Consider the following 6,646-nt stretch of genomic DNA (forward strand, 5'->3'; position numbering starts at 1 on the left):
ATCATGGAATTCATTCTTCATTATACATAACTATCTGTTACCTATATATGAAAAACTCCCCAGTAGTGACCTCTCAGCCTACAAGTTCTCTGAGTCACTGTTCCTTCTAACCAAATGTGTGGGCCAGAGGTTCTGTGGGGAACCCCTTGGTATGGAGACAGGCCTATGCTATCTTAGGGACAGGCTTGGGCTCACCAGGACCAGGTCTCAGACATGGGCAGCCCTGGGGAACAGGTGGGAGACATCTGAGAAAGGCGCCGAGACAACTGGCCAGCTCAGGGGCAAAGTCCAAGAAAGGGGCAGGTTGCACTTCTCCACCAGAACCCTCCCCTTGGCTGAGGTGATGTCTGCCTCCGATGAGGACAATATACATCACTAAATGTGTCCCCTTGTAACAGAGCTATTGGGTGCTGACAACATCTCCCGGAGTCTGCATGGTACCCTGCATACCATGAGGGCTACAGGGGAAATGTGGCCCTTCTCATCCTTCTCTGACTGCTTTTTCTCAACACACAGGACCTTACGACTGACACTTCTAACTTCTTACCCCTTTCTGAGACTCCACTCCTCCAAGGACCCATCTGACTTTCCCAAGCCAGGGACTCCCTCATGCAGGGGTCCAACCCTCCCCTCACCCCTGAGCTCCATCCCTACCTCCTGGAATCTCCAGATGAAGACCACAAATCCCTTCTACTCAGCACATCCAAGCAGACTCCTCTGCCCTTCACAGTCCCCCCTCCTAATGTTTCTGCCTATAGAGACACCAACTTTCTTGTGGTCACCAAGCCTGATATACTCGGTTATCTCAAGCCTCTCCTTCTCTGTCCTATCTGGGCTACATTTCCATAGCTCACATCTATCCTTCTCTGTAACTAGCAGCTACTTCCTGTCACCTAAGGCTCCAGAGATACCTTCCTTCCCTGGCCAAGCACCCCGATTTACCACGTCCCAATCCCAGTCCTGGAACATCCTCCTGACTACGTAACAAAGCCTTATCCTTCAGCCTGGCACCCTGAGCCCACAGCCTCGGTCCCCTCTCCCACTGACAGCCCCTCCTGTCACCCGGACACATCTCCTTCCTAGTCACACCAACTGCACCTGCCTCCATGCTCTTCCCCTGCCCTTCTTCAGCCCAATATGCTTGCACTGTGCATCCACTTAACACGTCTTTAAGGCCCAGGTGTCAGGTGAGACCTGTGATTACTGAGACTATCATTCAACTCCCACATCCTCCAAAAAGCCTATCAAGGGCCTAGTCTAAGTACTCACCTCTAAACTCTTACAGAAATCTCAGCATATGCCTTCCTGTAAAACTGGTGCTTGTGATCACAATGACAATAACAGCAGGAGATCCTTATTAAACCCATGCAGTGTGCATGGGGTAAACACTGAGCATTAACTCATCAGACTCTCACAGTTTCAGGAGGAAAGTGTGACTTTGTCCCCAGTTTATGGATCAGGAAATGAAGTGCAGACAGGCTGTGTAACTTGCCCAAGGACAGGGACAGCCATACCAGTCTTGTCTGAAGTTTCCTAAAGCTTGTATTGAGTTTTAACATCTCTGATGTTTGTGTCTTATTTCACAGACTTTAATGGCTTCAGGATGACAGGGCTCTCGCCCCCTCAATCTTCCCCTCAATTTTCCTTCTCTAAGCCTAGTTCCTTGCCTTACCCAGGGTAGCACACTGTATTTATTGGCATTGTTTGATCTGAGCAAATCTGCACTGAGGGGTTCTAGTAAAACTCATGAAACGGTGGCACAGACACCGCCTTAGAGGTGAGCACTGCGGTCATCAGCCTAGTTTTCTGGGTCATAATGGGCAACAACTCCCCTCCCCCCAGCTTCCATAATTCTTTAAGGAAGGCAGCTATGCTCACCACTATACCACCAAGGCCCGCTCCGTAATTCTTTAAGGGTGTTCTTGGATCTATGTAATGATGTACCCATTAAAATTCTTTCTAAGTAGATCATGTCTAAATGATGCATTTTGGGAGGGGGCACCTACTCCAAGCTCAGGTCTGAGGATAGAGCAGTCGAGGAAAGTACTAAAGGATACACCAGCCAGTGTGTGGGCCAAGTCGGCTGGAACCCACGTCACAGTGGCTGTTCTTCTAGAGTTACCACCAGGGGGCACATTGACTTAAACTGAGCTCTTGACTCTGATGAGAGAATCCTCATTTCTTTTCTTCATCCATCTGGGTCCTGGATTTGAAGCCAGACTTACTGGTACAGCTAGAGACCAGCACACTCTCCTGTGCTGAAAAAGCCTGATTACCAAAACTGTCAGCCTGGCATTTCTGGGAGGAACCAGGTGGGAACCTGTACCTATACCCCACCCAAGGACAGTGCCAACTCTACTAGTCTTGTCTTGTCTTGAGCTTTCTAAATTTTGTGTTGACATTTCACTTCCCTGATCTTTGTGTCTTGCCTCCCAGATTTTATTTTTATTTTTTTAAGATTTTATTTATTTATTTGACAGAGAGAGACAGAGAAATCACAAGTAGGCAGAGAGGCAGGTAGAGAAAGAGGGGGAAGCAGAGCAGAGAGCCTGATGCAGGGCTCAATCCCAGGACCCTGAGATCATGACCTGAGCCCAAAAGCAGAGGCTTAACCCACTGAGCCTCTCAGGCGCCCCGCCTCCCAGATTTTAAATGGCTTCAGAGATCCCAGATGCAGATGGCAAACAGCAAGCCTGGAAGAAAATGACTTTCCTTTCTGCCTTTGGTCTGTGTATTAGCATCACTGTGTACCCAGGTGAGTCAGTTTCTGAGGAGGGCAGAGCTCTTCGAGGGGTGTCAGCGTACTCCAGAAGTGGGTGGAGCAGCCACCTAAGCCAGGGCAGGATAAGGCATCCACTCAGTGCCCTGCTCTGCAGAGCTGGGACCCAGGATGGGGACTGGGAACAAAAGGGAGAAGAGATGGGAGGGTCGGGAGCATGGGCAGAAAATGGAGGCGGGAGAGGAGGTCCAGTTGTGCTAGATGCCCACTGCATAAATTTGGGCTGACAGCCAAAGCTCTGGGCCTGCTTCCTCCATCCACAAAATGGGCAAAAGCATCTGCCCTACCTGCTTTACAGGGCTTTTCTGAGGATTAATAAGGATACTGGGCGTCAATAGTCTCTGAGCTGGTAAAGCTCTGGACAGGCATGGGGGATTATGGTTCTCATCCTCATTATTTCAAATGAGAACCGCATCTGCTGACTGTTGAGCTATATCCGGCCATTAGCTCGAGGTTCTGACTAATTGTTTTTTAATGAAAAAAGAACAAGATTTGCTTAATGTTTCATGACTCACACAGTGAGTATCTCTAAACCCAGAATCTCTCAATTTCAAAGACGTGATCTGTCCATCTAACTGTGGCTGAGACAAGAGGTCAGAGGCAAACTGCCCTCTTTCCTGAGACCACTGGGCACTAGCAAACCCACAGCAATTGAGTAGGGTGAATAAGATGGTCTCTGCCCTAAAGGAGGCCAGGATGCATGAGGAGGAAGACCTGCTAGGCTCTCTCTGATGCTTTACTTGGTGGGGAGCCCTGTAATAGGCACAAGCCAGAGGCCAACAGGCCATGCCATGAGCAAACACTGAGAGCTGTCCTAGATGCCAGTTGCGATTATAATCCAGGGACAAATACAGGGCCAGGGAGACTGTAGCAGGAAGATGGCATTTGAGCTGGGCCTTGGACAAGGAATAATGTTCCGCCCTAGAAGAGGACATTCCAAACACAGGCATCAGCCTAAGATGGAGGAGGAGGACAGGGAAGAGAACAGCTTAAAAGGAACCCTTCCCTCAAACAGCTTTCAGTGCAGTTGAGAAGAAAAAGAGAGAACATGAAAACCATATAAGCATAATATGGATCTAGTCACAGTCAAGAGCCAAAAGAAGGGTATGTGTGGCAGTCTCTGCCTCCAGGTTGGTTTGGGCCACCTTCTCTCATGGGCTGCTTTCTAGGCCCCTCCAGTGAGGCTCCTGCCTTCTTCAACACCCATTCTCCAATCCAGAGTCTGCACACTGGCAGTTATACTCCTAAAGCCCCCAGGAAGCCTGTCCTCCATTCCACTGCCCGCAGGAGAAAGTCCAAACCCCTTCATCTGGCATCCAAGATCCTTCACAGTTTGGCCAACATTTCCAGTCACAAGTCCTATCATACACTTTCATATGCCCTATGACCAAGTTACACCAGACCATTCCTCACAGCCTGCTTGCTCATGGAAGTCTTTCATGTCAATACATTTGCTCTCTCAGCCTAGAACGCCAAAGAAAGTGGGCTCTGGGGTTGCATCCTAGAGCTGTGACCTTAGGTAGGTTACTTACCATTTTTGAGTCTCAGTTTCTTCATCTGAGCAATGAAGATAATAGTACCTATCTTTTAGGATCACCATAAAGATCAACAGGTCCAAACAAGTGGAGCTTAGATTAGCTCCTAGTACAAAGCAGGTACTCAAAAAATGTTAACTCTTTGTTGTTGGTATTGATGGACTGAAACTCTCAAGGTTTAGCTCAATGTCACTTACATAAAGAATGAATTGCGCTCCTTCTGCACACACATAAATCTGTGCTAGTGTTAATTTCATTCCCTAGTGATAGAAAATCAGCAACTCATCATTGTGTTGACAGTAAACTCAGCTCCTAGTGGGTGTCAACAAAAGTCTCGGTCAGTGCTGAGGCTTCCTAGGTCTGGTCTCTACTGTGGCTGCGGTGGTCAGGATACACCTAGTTATGCTGTGGTAACAAACAACCCCCAAATCTCAGGGGTTTCAAATATCAAAGGTTTATTTCTCAATCACACTGCATGTTGCTCATTCTTTGGTGAGGGTTCTACGCCATACTGTCCTAACACGGAACCCATGCTGACAGAGCCTTTCTCTGGGACATTACCAGTCACTGGTGGCAAAAGGAAGGGAATGTGACAAATCACGCACTGGCTCCTAAAGGCTACACAAACTGGCACAGAACAAGGGACACTCTTCTCATCACCTTTTACTGGTGAAAGCAAATCAGGTGGGAGAATGCAAGCCTACCATGTGCCTATAAGATCGGGACACAGGCAAATAGTCCTCAAGGCCAATGGCTCATATCAGGATCATGCTGGTATCAAACACTTCCTGGTACCTTCTGGGAATGACAGCAAAAGCAGCGAGTGGTTTGTGACTTCAGGCTGAAGAAATGAGGCCCTGGGAGCCATCTTCAACCCACCCCCTGCAGAGGCTCTAGGCCATGTGCAATAAAAACAGCAGCAGAGCTCTGAGCTGACGAGCTTGGACAGGGCAAAGCTCAGCCCTCAGAGATAAAGTGGGCATGTGGGAAGTGAACAAAGTTCCAGCACCATACTGGGCACTGGGCTGGGCTTCCGGGCCTTGCATCCAGGTCCTAATCCGACATTTACAGACTCCATCCACAGCGCTCTGAGAACGCAAGACAGGCTGCCTTCCTGAAGTCAGAGGGCCGATTCCTCCCGGCAGACAGGGCTGTTATCCTTTGGCCTATCCCGCGGTGACTGCTCTCTCATCGGCCTTCCACAGGGGCTCCAAAGTAATGGGGTCAATTCATTCTAGCTGAGAGAAAACTCACATGACTTTCCTGAGTGATCTTCAGCCACTTGTCCTGGTAGAACTGTGCAACAGGCAGGGGTTTTCTACAGCACAACCTCAGGGCTATGTCCACCCTCCCAAACCAAGCTCTGCAGCTGTGCCATAAATTACAATAATCCCAAAGAAGATAGGTATGTCTTATTAAAGGCACAAGGCTCTGGAAGAGTGAGCTTTAGTATGTAAAATCCAATCAGCATGGCCAGGCAGATTAATCTAAGAGCTTCAGACAATCACATAACTGTGACATTTACAAAGAGGCAACATGACTGTTAACCAGACTCATAGTTGCCCAGGTGCCTCAGAGCCTTAGAATCACTCTTGGGAGTCTGGAGTTAGATGCAGCAATGACAGCTTTCTCCTAGATGCTCTGGGATCCCTGCAGGGAAGCTGAGTCAAGGGGGATGTTTCTGCAAGCCAGGAACACACTGGCCCACCAAGGCCTACCCCAAGAGAAGGAAAAGCTAGTACCTGCAGGATAAAGGGGTTCTCTCTGATCAAATTGGCTGCTCTGACAGGAGCATGCCCAGCCACATCCCTTCCCTTGGAAAGATTCCCAAGATTGTGCAGGGACAAAAACACACTGCTGCCCAGACACACCTCTGAAAAAGGGTCCCAGACTCTTGGGAAAAATATGCCTGAATGATGGGGCCACACAGCAGCCGTCTCCCTTGCTAGTCATGCCACCTGCCTTTACTTCCCTGCTCTGTGACTTCAAGCGAGTTGTGTTAAGGATCTGGAGCAGCTCCAGTACAGAAGGCTCTCCTTGGAAGGAGAAGCACATCACCATGCACACCATGCACATACGTGCACATGCGCCATGCATCTCCATCTCGGCCAGTTTGCTTTACTATCTTGGGCCATGCCCTGCCTCAGCTAACCAGCTCTGGCCAAGGGAGAACAAGAATGGGAGAGGGGCCTTAGGAACACGTGGTATAATCCAGTAGGAAAGGACTTTTCCAATAATGCATATGACCCAAGTCTCGCCTTCATGTCCCAAAAAACAATCATTCCAAAAGCTGGAGCTGGGGGCAGGGTGGGGAGGTCTTCTTTTCTTAATT

General features: G+C 48.9%; 1 protein-coding gene across 2 annotated transcripts in view; it reads right to left on the minus strand.

Annotated features, from left to right (window-relative positions):
* TRPV1 (transient receptor potential cation channel subfamily V member 1) overlaps positions 1–6,646 on the minus strand; it is a 43,997-nt gene that overhangs the window by 33,280 nt on the left and 4,071 nt on the right. Inside the window, exon 1 of one of the 2 annotated variants that reach the window (XM_059147556.1) lies at positions 5,019–6,644. The exons of the other annotated variant lie outside the window; for it this stretch is intronic. The gene's annotated coding sequence lies outside the window, so the exon portion shown is untranslated. Of the gene's footprint in view, positions 1–5,018; positions 6,645–6,646 lie in introns of those variants that run through there. 2 annotated transcript variants of the gene reach the window in all.

The sequence above is a fragment of the Mustela lutreola genome, chromosome 15, assembly GCF_030435805.1.
Source record: "Mustela lutreola isolate mMusLut2 chromosome 15, mMusLut2.pri, whole genome shotgun sequence".
Lineage (NCBI taxonomy): Eukaryota > Metazoa > Chordata > Mammalia > Carnivora > Mustelidae > Mustela > Mustela lutreola.